Source organism: Bufo gargarizans, chromosome 4 (assembly GCF_014858855.1).
Source record: "Bufo gargarizans isolate SCDJY-AF-19 chromosome 4, ASM1485885v1, whole genome shotgun sequence".
Taxonomy (NCBI): Eukaryota; Metazoa; Chordata; class Amphibia; order Anura; family Bufonidae; genus Bufo; species Bufo gargarizans.
The window spans coordinates 417,570,060-417,582,576 of NC_058083.1; positions in this window are offsets into that span (position 1 = coordinate 417,570,060).

Here is a 12,517-nt window from a genome sequence, read left to right on the forward strand (position 1 = left end):
GAGTGCAATACCGCTCAGTTAAAAGACCTAATCTAGAGAAATCAACAATGTGGTAACATTTTATCTTTTATAACAAATACTGGTATACAATACACAAAGTGCAGCGGCAGTGATAGATTAAGCTGCTAACTATACTACCATCCACACTGAATAAGGAAGATAATGTGTATATAATATGAATTATGAATACTGATCAGTTATATCTGGTTCAAGTGAGTTACTAACATTAACTATTATGCACATTGATTTATGAATGAAATCGGACTTTCTTTTTTTCTACTAACAATTATGTACATTGATTCCTTTTTGTTTATAATCATGTGCACTGATCTATGAATGAAATCAGATTAGTTATATTATTGCCTGTATTTTGAAGATTATAACTGTCTATTTGGAGTATGGACTAATATCTTGATCAATCAATTTTTATTTTTCATAATCATGATCACTAATTATGAAAAATGGACATTGTTGTGCGGCACTTGCAATCATTGAACATCGATTTTTATTTTTTCCTTCACATAAAGGACATTTTTATTTTATGTTTATATGCTTACTGGATGAAATAGATAAAAACAGGAGTTATATATATAACCTTCATTTCAGTGTGCTCATCTGATAGGGTGTGTTCTTGTCTTCTTGGCTATACAATCATATACCTGCAGCAATCTGCTGAGCTAGACAAGAAATCATACTACTATCTTGGCGTAGTGTCAATAGTTTTTAACTACATTTTTATCTTTTAGTTATTTTTTATGTTTTGGGAAATATGTTCATATGTATTTGGATATAATAAATATCTGTTCTTGGTACATTTCCTGGTGACTGACTGCCTGTTAGTACTTTTGCAATCCAAATATTTAAATTGCTACATAGAATTACTGTGCCTCAGTATTAAAGTGTGGTGTTTTATATCGCTGTCTGCATCTTGTTGAACCACTCGCACTTTCGCAGTTATTCTTTTCATTTCTACATAGCATTACTGTTCCTCAAAGTCTGGTGTAATATATCACTGTCTGCATCTTGTTGAACCACTGGCACATTTGCAGTTAATCTTTTAATTCGTACATAGAATTACTGTGCCTCAGTATTAAAGTGCGGTGTAATATATTGCCGTCTGCATCTTGTTGAAACGCTGGCACATTCGTAATTAATCTTTTAATTTATACATAGAATTACTGTGCCCCCCTATTAAAGTGTGGTGTGATATATCACCGACTGTATCTGTTTGAACCGCTGGCACATTTGCAGTTAATTTTTTTCATCAATAAGGTTTTTATTGAAATAAGGATTTTGTTCTTAAGTAAGATTAACAAAATAGACATAGTAGACATAAAGGAAAAGAAATAATAAAAGGGTTCCATACATGAATACAAAGTTTTGGCAAATTGAGGATGTTACATTGACCATAAGCAGTAAATGCTAAACAATTGTAATTTACAAATTACAGAAGTCCTATGTAACATACATAAGCAATGTACTTGTGCAGATAGAGTGACTGCTGGCAACTAGTTAGCTTCCTCCAGTGTATTCCCATTATAGAAGGCAGTATGGGAGTGGGTCCGCATATGGACTAGATAACCAGGGTAACCACGAGTTATGCATTGCTATTCTATATTTCATCGTGGAGGCGAAGGTAAATTCACATTCTATGTGGTAGTTGACCAGTTTGAAGACTTCACTAATTAGTGGGGGCGTTGATCCTTTCCATTGGCAGGCAATCACTTTTTTTGATGTAGAAAGGATATGTGCTACTATACCTCTACTATCCCAGGGAATTTCCACCAAGCCTATGCTCAGAATTGGTAGCTCCGGGCTTAGTATTCCTTTAATCCCAGATATATCCCAGATATAAGCCCAGAAGTTAGTTAGTGTAGAACACGCCCACCACATATGATACGGAGAGCCCATTTGACCACATCCCCGCCAACACAGTGGAGAATAGTTCTGGATAGAATGGGCCAACCTATTTGGTGTCAAGTACCACCTCAATTGAACTTTCCTGTTTTGCTCTGTGTGATTTATGCATTTTGAACATTTCATGGACCAGTACATAGCGTCTGTCCATTTTTCTAATGGGAATTCTTTCCCCATTTCAGCCTCCCACCTAGACATAAAGGGTTTTTTATACTTTTTGTCTGCTGATAACAGAAATGAATACCAAAATGAGAGGCTGGAAGGGGGGGAGGTATCTGCTGTGAGTAGCCTGCTGATTGTATCACGCTCACCCTCTGCTACATCCAATATGAGGGGGGAAAGAAAATGGCGGTTCTGCAAGTATTGGTAAAAGAGAGAGTTAGGCAGATTATATACGGAATGCAGTGTCTCAAAAGTTTTTAGGGTGGACTGTTAAAATAGGCTCCCCAATGTATCTATCCCATAATTCAGCCAGTTTGTGATTTGAAGTGTAGGAATGTGGTATTCTATGGCCGAAATAGGAAAATGTTTCTTCTCCAAGGGAAAAGGTGTTTTAGTCTTGAATACATGAGCCCATGCAAATATGGAGGCTTGCATTGTGCTTAAAGGCATGGAAAAGATGAAAGGTTTTAACAAATAAGCTGCCAGTAGTGACTTCAGGGGCCTCCTTCTAACATAGTTCTCTTCAATACTAAGCCACTTATGGGGTGAAGATGGGGACCACCACTCCATAGCCTGATCTAATAAGTTGGCCAAGTAATAACTGTATAAGTCTGGAACCCCTAGACCTCCTTTGCGGAGAGAAGGGTATAGCACATTTTTATTAATCCTAGAGTGAGTGCCTCCCCAAATGAAACTGAGCATGTCATTTTGCAGTTGTTTGATAGTTCTAGGGATTTTCAGGGGTATACATCTGAATACATATAGAATTTTTGGAAGTATTAGCATTTTAACTGTGTTAATTTTTGCTATCCACGAAAGCAGTGCTTTATTGTACAGGGTGGGCCATTTATATGGATACACCTTAATAAAATGGGAATGGTTGGTGATATTAACTTCCTGTTTGTGGCACATTAGTATATGTGAGTGTGGAAACTTTTCAAAGATGGGTGGTGACCTTCGTGGCCATTTTGAAGTCGGCCATTTTGAATCCAACTTTTGTTTTTTCAATAGGAAGAGGGTAATGTGACACATCAAACTTATTGGGAAAAACAATGGTGTGCTTGGTTTTAAAGTAACTTTATTCTTTCATGAGTTATTTACAAGTTTCTCTTTGTTTAAAGCCATTGACATGTCGCCGAGGTTAACACGTGTGGAGCAGATAAAAATTGTGTTGATGTCTGGTGATGTCGTAGGCCTGTTGAATGGCCCCCAAGGTCTCCCGATCTGACCCCCTTAGACTTTTATCTTTGGGGTCATCTGAAGGCAATTGTCTATGCTGTGAAGATACAAGATGTGCAGCACCTGAAACTTTGGATACTGGAAGCCTGTGCTAGCATTTATCCTGCGGTGCTGCTATCAGTGTGTGAAGAGTGGGAGAAGAGGGTTGCATTGACAATCCAACACAATGGGCAGCACATTGAACACATTTTATAAGTGGTCAGAAACTTGTAAATAACTCATGAAAGAATAAAGTTACGTTAAAACCAAGAACACAATTGTTTTTCTTGTGAAATTTCCAATAAGTTTGATGTGTCACATGACCCTCTTGCTATTGAAAAAACAAAAGTTGGATTCAAAATGGCCGCCATGGTCACCACCCATCTTGAAAAGTTTCCCCCCCTCACATATACTAATGTTCCACAAACAGGAAGTTAATATCGCCAACCATTCCCATTTTATTAAGGTGTATCCATATAAATGGCCCACCCTGTACTTAGAGTAATCTTCTAGTAACTCAGCCCTCAATTTTTTAAAGTTGAGGGGGAACATGTCAGACAATGAACTAGTCAACTCAACTCCCAAATATCATATTGATTCAGTAGCCCAGTTAAAGGGGTGGCGTTCACTTAAGTCTTGTTGCAAACTTTCTGGTACATTGATAGGAAGTACATTGGTCTTACTAATATTTAGCTTATAATACGATATCGAGGAGTATTGGTCAAGTATCTCATTGACTGCCCGCAGTGATGTTAAGGGATTAGAGAGCGTCAAAATAACATCATCAGCGTACAAACCTATACAATGTGAGCTTTTCCCTACTGTAATCCCTGATATCTGAGTACAATTGCGATTTTTTTTCTGCCAATGGCTCCATCACCAATGCAAATATCAGAGGCGATAATGGGTACCCCTGCCTAGTCCCGTTGGAAATCGAGAAAGATTCTGACAAAAATCCTGATGCCAATACATTCGCCTTTGGTGCTGAGTACAAGCCTAGGATAGCCTGCAAAATATGCCCATCAAACCCAAATTTCCTAAGAGTCTGTTCCAGGAACCCACAGTGCACTCCGTTGAACGCTTTTTCAGCGTCTAAGGAGACAAAGATCGTGGGGGTCCTGGACCACCCTGCAATCTGAATTAAGTTTATCATCTTTCTCGTGCCATCTCTACACTGTCTTCCTGGCACAAAGCCAACTTGATCAGGATTTATCAGGGCAGGTAGTACTTTGTTAAGGCAGGAGGCTAGTATCTTAGCAACATTTAATTATACAAATCGTGAATAAAAACTGAATGCAATGATGTGGAGGTGCCAACTTCTAATATTTTATTCAGAATAGAACATAAATCACGGAACAAAAGTTTAAACTGAGAAAATGTACCATTTTAAGGGAAAAATATGTTGAATCAGAATTTCATGGTGTCAACAAATCCCCAAAAAGTTGGGACAAGGCCATTTTCACCACTGTGTGGCATCTCCCCTTCTTCTTACAACACTCAACAGACGTCTGGGGACCGAGGAGACCAGTTTCTCAAGTTTAGAAATAGGAATGCTCTCCCATTCTTGTCTAATACAGGCCTCTAACTGTTCAATCGTCTTGGGCCTTCTTTGTTGCACCTTCCTCTTTATGATGCGCCAAATGTTCTCTATAGGTGAAAGATCTGGACTGCAGACTGGCCATTTCAGTACTCGGATCCTTCTCCTACGCAGCCATGATGTTGTGATTGATGCAGAATGTGGTCTGGCATTATCTTGTTGAAAAATGAAAGAGATGAGGTCTGGATGGGAGCATATGTTGTTCTAGAACCTGAATATATTTTTCTGCATTGATGGTGCCTTTCCAGACATGCAAGCTGCCCATGCCACACGCACTCATGCAACCCCATACCATCAGAGATGCAGGCTTCTGAACTGAGCGTTGATAACAACTTGGGTTGTCCTTGTCCTCTTTGGTCCGGATGACATGGCGTCCCAGATTTCCAAAAAGAACTTCGAATCGTGACTCGTCTGACCACAGAACAGTCTTCCATTTTGCCACACTCCATTTTAAATGATCCCTGGCCCAGTGAAAACGCCTGAGCTTGTGGATCTTGCTTAGAAATGGCTTCTTCTTTGCACTGTAGAGTTTCAGCTGGCAACGGTGGATTGTGTTCACTGACAATGGTTTCTGGAAGTATTCCTGAGCCCATTCTGTGATTTCCTTTACAGTAGCATTCCTGTTTGTGGTGCAGTGTCGTTTAAGGGATCCAGTATGGTTTTACGGCCTTGACCCTTACGCACAGAGATTGTTCCAGATTCTCTGAATCTTCGGATGATGTTATGCACAGTTGATGATGATAGATGCAATTTGCATAGTCTTTGCAATTTTTCGCTGGGTAACACCTTTCTGATATTGCTCCACTATCTTTCTGCGCAACATTGTGGGAATTGGTGATCCTCTACCCATCTTGGCTTCTGAGAGACACTGCCACTCTGAGAAGCTCTTTTTATACCCAATCATGTTGCCAATTGACCTAATTAGTGTTAATTGGTCTTGCAGCTCTTCGTTATGCTCAAATTAACTTTTTCCAGCCTTGCTACTTGTCCCAACTTTTTGGGGATTTGTTGACACCGTGAAAATTTGAATCAACGTATTTTTCCTTTAAAAATTATACATCTACTCGGATTAAACGTTTGATCTGTCATCTACGTTCTATTACAAATAAAATATTGACATTTGCCATCTCCACATCATTGCATTCAGTTTTTATTCACAATTTGTTTAGTGTCCCAACTTTTTGGGAATCCGGTTTGTATAATATTCCACTAGAAAGCCGTCTGGGCCTGGAGCCTTATTAGATGGAGTAGCTTTAACGGTAGTGAGAATTTCTGTGGTAGTGATTGGCCTGTTCAGAACGCTTAAGTCGTCTGAAGATACCTTGGGGAGCTTAAGGGAATCTAAATATGCCGCTATTGCCCCCCCCAGATGGTTGAGTGGTGTTACCATCTAACTGTAAGTTGTATAAGGAGGAGTAATATGACGCAAAGGCGTCGCTATCTCTTGAGGGTGTGTAAACACTTTGTTATTGTGCTTTAAATTAGTTATTCTACCTGCAGCTTTCCTGCTTTTTAGTCTACGCGCCAATAGTGCACCTGCTTTGTCGCCTGTGTGGTAAAAGTTGGTCTGCAGTCGTTTCAAACCTAGTTCTTGGCGATATAAAAGAAGGGTTCTGAGTGCAGATCTACATTCTTGGAGAGAAGCTAACGTTAAAGGATTATTAAGTAGTTTGTGACTCTTTTCCGCATTTTGCAGACAGGATAGGGCATCTTGTAAAGCCTGCTTTCTACATCTATTCAATCTCGCCGCTGACTGTAACAGGATCCCTCTCATAAATGCCTTATGTGTAAGGGCTCTTTCACACTTGCATTGTCCGGATTCGGCGTGTACTCCACTTGCCGGAATTACACGCCAGATCCGGAAAAACGCAAGTGTACTGAAAGCATTTGAAGACGGATCCGTCTTCAAAATGCTTTCAGTGTTACTATGGCACCCAGGACGCTATTAAAGTCCTGGTTGCCATAGTAGGAGCGGGGGAGCAGCATACTTACCATCCGTGCGGCTCCCGGGGCGCTCCAGAGTGACGTCAGAGCGCCCCATGCGCATGGATGACGTGCCATGCGATCACGTCATCCATGCGCCTGGGGCGCCCTGACGTCACTCTGGAGCGCCCCGGGTGCCGCACGGATGGTAAGTATGCTGCTCCCCCGCTCCCCGCTACACTTTACCATGGCTGCCAGGACTTTAGCATCCCGGCAGCCATGGTAACCACTCTAAAAAAGCTAAACGTCGTATCCGACAATGCGCCGAAACGACGTTTAGCTTAAGGCCGGATCCGGATCAATGCCTTTCAATGGGCATTCATTCCGGATCCGGCCTTGCGGCAAGTCTTCAGTTTTTTGGGCCGGAGCAAAAAAGCGCATGCTGCGGTATTTTCTCCGGCCAAAAAACTTTCCGTTCCGGAACTGAAGACATCCTGATGCATCCTGAACGGATTTCACTCCATTCAGAATGCATTAGGATAATCCTGATCAGGATTCTTCCGGCATAGAGCCCCGATGACGAAACTCTATGCCGGAAGACTATAACGCAGGTGTGAAAGAGCCCTAAGCCATAGTGTGTTTACACTAGTGCCAGGTAGGTCATTAAAATGCAGGAATTCTTGCAGTTTAGCTGTGATCCCCTTAACTCTATTAGGGCATTTGAGTAGGTAAGTATTCAATCTCCATTGTGGACGTGGGAAGTCAGGAAGATCATCTTCAATGACAATACTCACTGGGGCGTGGTCTGACCATGTCGCTCCCCCAATGTCTGACCCTATGCAAAAGGCTTTTGGATATTAGAATGTAGTCAATACGAGATTGAGATAGGTGTGCTGTTGATATGAACGTATAATCTCGCTCATCACTATGCTGATAACGCCAGATGTCATGAAAGGCAGACTCATATAAAGTTGTTTGCAGCTCTGCGTGGCGACACCCCTGCGCAGACTTACAGTCTAATTCTGAGTTAATCGGTATGTTAAAGTCTCCTCCCACTACTACCTCTCCTACTGCTAATTTCTCCACTTTGTTGAACAGCCTCCTACAGAAGGCCACCTGTCCGACATTGGGGGCGTATACAGACGCTAAAGTAAATGGTTTACCATCAAGAGTGCATATTAAAATAACATATCTCCCAGCTGAATCCGTAATACATTTTTTTAGGGAAAAGGTAAATGTAGACTTTACACCAATGAATACCCCAGACTTTCTCTTTTTCCTTGTATGGGAATGGTATATTACAGGGAAATTCTTATGCTTGCATCTAAAAGCATCTTTTTCCAACAGGTGCTATTCTTGTATGAAGATCACATCACATTTAGATTTAAGGGCTTCTGACCAAAGCTGGGTGTGCCTATATGGAGAATTTAGCCCACGAACATTAAGTGAGAGAATTTTTAACCCCATTTCCTATAAATTGAGTCTCCCTGTAATACGCTTCGATAAAGAAGCCCTTAAAAGCTAAAACGCATAGAGCACTTAGTACATGCATAGTATTCATAGGAACCAACTTAAAAAGGGAACTGAACACCTGAAAAAGGAAAATTTAAGTTAAATGTAGTGAGGTCATTAAGGCGTAACAAACCCGACCAGGTAATTAACGGTCAAAGGACTAGAAAGAAAAAGTCTGGTTGGGACAGAGAACAAAAGCTCCCTGCTACGGACCAACACTAATGATTGCAGTCAATCAAACATCTACTCCCGACTGCAGCAAACTCACGAATCAGGCAACGCCCCATTCTGGAGGGATCTTGTCTGGGCGCGGGGCGGCTTCCTTCACCCGATTGAGAATCTTCAGTGATGAGGCCCCATTCGATCAGACGTCGAGTCGCCACTTGTGGTGAGTTGAAAATCTGCCGGCCTCCATTGTGAGTGACCAGAAGTTTTACTGGGAACCCCCATCGATACTTCACTTGTTGTTGCCTTAACACAGCGGTGATCGGAGCAAATTCTTTTCTTTTCGCAAGCGTTGCTGCGGAAAGGTCTGTGCAGACCACTATGCCTGTAAATTCCTCCGATGGGGTCGGATTTTGCCTTAGGACCCTCAGGGACACTTCTTTGATGGTATAGAAGTGGATCCGGACAATAACATCGCATGGGAGAGATGTATCAAGCCCCTTAGGTTTAGGCACTCTGTGAATGCGATCTATTATCAAGTCTCTTTCTGTGGACTCAGGCAGCGCTGCTTTAATAATCTCTTGCAGGAGGGGTTCCAGCCCGCTTGCTTCTACAGACTCTGGGATCCCGCGGATTCTGACGTTATTCCGTCTATGTCTGTCCTCCAAGTCCTGCAGCTTTGCTGTTATTTTAGCAATATCTTCCTCCATAGCCTCATGGGCATCAATAAGTGTGTTATGGGAGGTGGCGAACTTGGCCATTTTGACCTCCAAGTGAGACGTGCGTTCACCGATGCTCTGGATATCTTTCCGGAGGTCCTGCGTCTGTCAGCAGAGCTGTGCGTAAGCGGTAATGGCGTTCCCGCCGGAGAGGCCAGCGTGCAAGCTGGTGGAGGAGTCTCTCTCTGGCTGGTTTCTGCTTGCGTCGATTTACCGAAAAATTTGGTTAATTTTGTTAATCTGTTAATTTATACTTTGAATTACTGTGCCTCGGTATTAAAGTAAGGTGTAATGTATCACCGCAACTTGTTGAACCGGTGACACATTCGCAGTTAATCTGTTCATTTATACATAGAATGATGATGACACAATGATATAGATAGTGGTAAATTACTCTAATACTAACGGCACAGTACCTAAAGAATAGATTTAAATAAGAATGTGGGTGCACTAGAAGGTAATTAAAGGGATTCTGTCACCAAGTTTTGGGCTATAGAGATGTCCAAGGGGCTGTACTAATCTTCCTGGAGCCCTGCCGTGCCCAGCCACGCCCGCCTGTGAAGGAGCCCAGCACCGCCTATGTCCTCTCAATCTCCTCCTTTCATCAACTATAGATTGCCGTAATCTCGCAATGCGCAGTTCTTTCCCTGGCTGATGCCAGCACAGGGAAGGAACACTATACCGGCACTGCGCATGCGCGAGCTCTGCTGCATGCAGGTTACACATACAGCTCTGCTACACAGTACACAGCTCTGCTACATGCAGGTTACACATACAGATCTACACAGTACACAGCACTGCTACATGCAGGTTACACATACAGCTCTGCTACACAGTACACAGCTCTGCTACATGCAGGTTACACATACAGCTCTCCTACACATTACACAGCTCTGCTACATGCAGGTTACACATACAGCTCTGCTACACAGTACACAGCTCTGCTACATGCAGGTCACACACACATCTCTAGTACACAGCTCTATTTGATAGCTACAGTTCTGTACACTCTACCAGCCGCTGTGCACATCTGACCCCTCCCACACACGTGACTCGTCACATGGTCATGATGTCATCACAGGTCCTTTGCTTCTCCAGCAGCTAGCAGCTCCATCAGGTGAAGAGTGTGTGTAGTAGGGCATATAGGGAGGACATTGAGTTAGGGAGGACAGAGTTTTGGATGAGGGAGGACGGAGTTTTGGATGAGGGTGGAAAGAGTTTTGGCTGATGTCTAAAGGAGGATGGGGTTTTGGATGAGGGAGGACAGAGTTTTGGCTGATGTCTGAGGGAGGACGGAGTTTTGGGTGATGTCTGAGGTCTGATGGAGTTTTGGATGAGGGAGGACGGAGTTTTGGCTGATGTCTGAGGGAGGACGGAGTTTTGGATGAGGGAGGACTGAGTTTTGGATGAGGAAGGTTGATATATGTTTCTATGCATGTAAATTTATCAAGACTAATGCAAGGGAAAGGCAGGCTTTGTCCATAGCAACCAGATTCCAGCTCTTATTTGTAGAGGTCTTTTTGAATAATGAAAGGGGCGGGTGTGTAAAAAATCAGAATGATTGTAAAAAAAAAAAATCCTGCTTGATATTAAAAACAAGCATTTAATGTATGCTGTTTGGTGAAATCTAGTGACAAATCCTCTTTAAAAGAGTATTGCAGAATTTAGATGGGAAATTTGAAAGAAGATTACATTGCAGTGTAACACTATTGGTACAAATCGTATAACTGTGGCACAAGTGGTACAATTGTGCTCCTATCTAATGCATCAAGAGTGGATTTGGCTTTAGCAGCAGCCATGTTGGTAGGAGACTTGAGTTCCCATCTTGCATTTTTAACATCTATTCCCGGCTGTTCTTCACCCCCTGTATTCCCCTGGCAGCTAAGAGGAAGTGCCCCGCCCCACCCATTATTAATTTCATATTGTGCTCCCTTACGACTGAACTTCTCACATTATTCCCAGTTACAGCTTCTCCCATCCATTGCTGTTGCATAGAAAATTGTTTAACTCCTAGTGCGGAAACTGAGCAAGCTGAAGTTAAATTACAGGTCGTAACCCTGGGCAATAATCTGGTAAGTGGTGAGTTAATGAAAAGATTCATTACTATATATGGAGCATCTTTACTTTGTACACGTTCCATAGGATTTAAGATTTGTATACTAGAATACCTTTACTCATAGGCATATTTAGTTTGTTAGAAAAAGTAGATTCAAGATTTTGAATACGTTTCACTCTTTTCATTAGCTGCATTAAATTCATTTGAGTCAAATAATTCAGAAATAATTTAATGTTTCTACACATAACCTCAGAAAATATTCAAAAATATAAATATTTGTTTTTATTTTTGCATAGTGTTTGACATTTAAATTTAAAAATACTCAAAATGTGTGAATGAATGAAACAAAACAGTTTTACATTACAAAAAATGTTCATATATACAAACACTTCCTGAGATTACAACTTGAAAGAACAGCAATTTTTAAAAACTAGCTTAAAAGAAGAGATGCCCTTTGTTTTTAAACAAATTGGATGGATGTTTGATAAGAGTCCTGAAGATAACAAAGCTAAACATTAAAACATATTCATAAAAAATTAGAAGCATCAAACAATAAATTAAAAAGTCAAAAGTGACACAAAGGAAAAAGGAAGACTGGCCTAGATGATCATAGCAGCCAATCAGCTTCCACCTTTAATTTTCACCTTTGAAAAATGAAATTATCAATCTGATAGGTTGCTAATGGAAACTAAGCCAGTTTACCTTTGCACCATTTTTTATAACTTTCCCTACTGTGTGTTTTGGGAAGTAGGTTTTCAAAATTAAAGGACCCTTTACACTGCTAGATATAGCAGACAATTGTACGGAAGGAAACATTCCTTCCCATAAGCTCCTGCTCATCAGCAAAGGAAACCACTGCATTTTGTTCATTGAATAAACAGCTGCACCTTTACACCAGCAGATGATTGATAACGCTTGTTAGCGATTATCTGGCCGATGCTCAGCCAGTGTAAAGGACCTTTACTAACCTGAGACACAACGAACTCAAAGCGAACAATTAGGTTCAGTTTGCAAAAAAGGTTGACTCCATCATAGGATTTTATCTGCACCACATAGACACAATTGTCTACATTATTTGGCCACACAAGCAGTTTGATTGTGATCATCTTCCAACACAACTGCTGTGATAATGTGTTAAAATCAAGTATGTTGTAGCTATTTGTTATTGCAGCATTAATAAATTAAAACAACCATAAAGGAGATTTTAAGGATTAAAGGGTTTCTACCACCAGATTTTCACCTATTTAG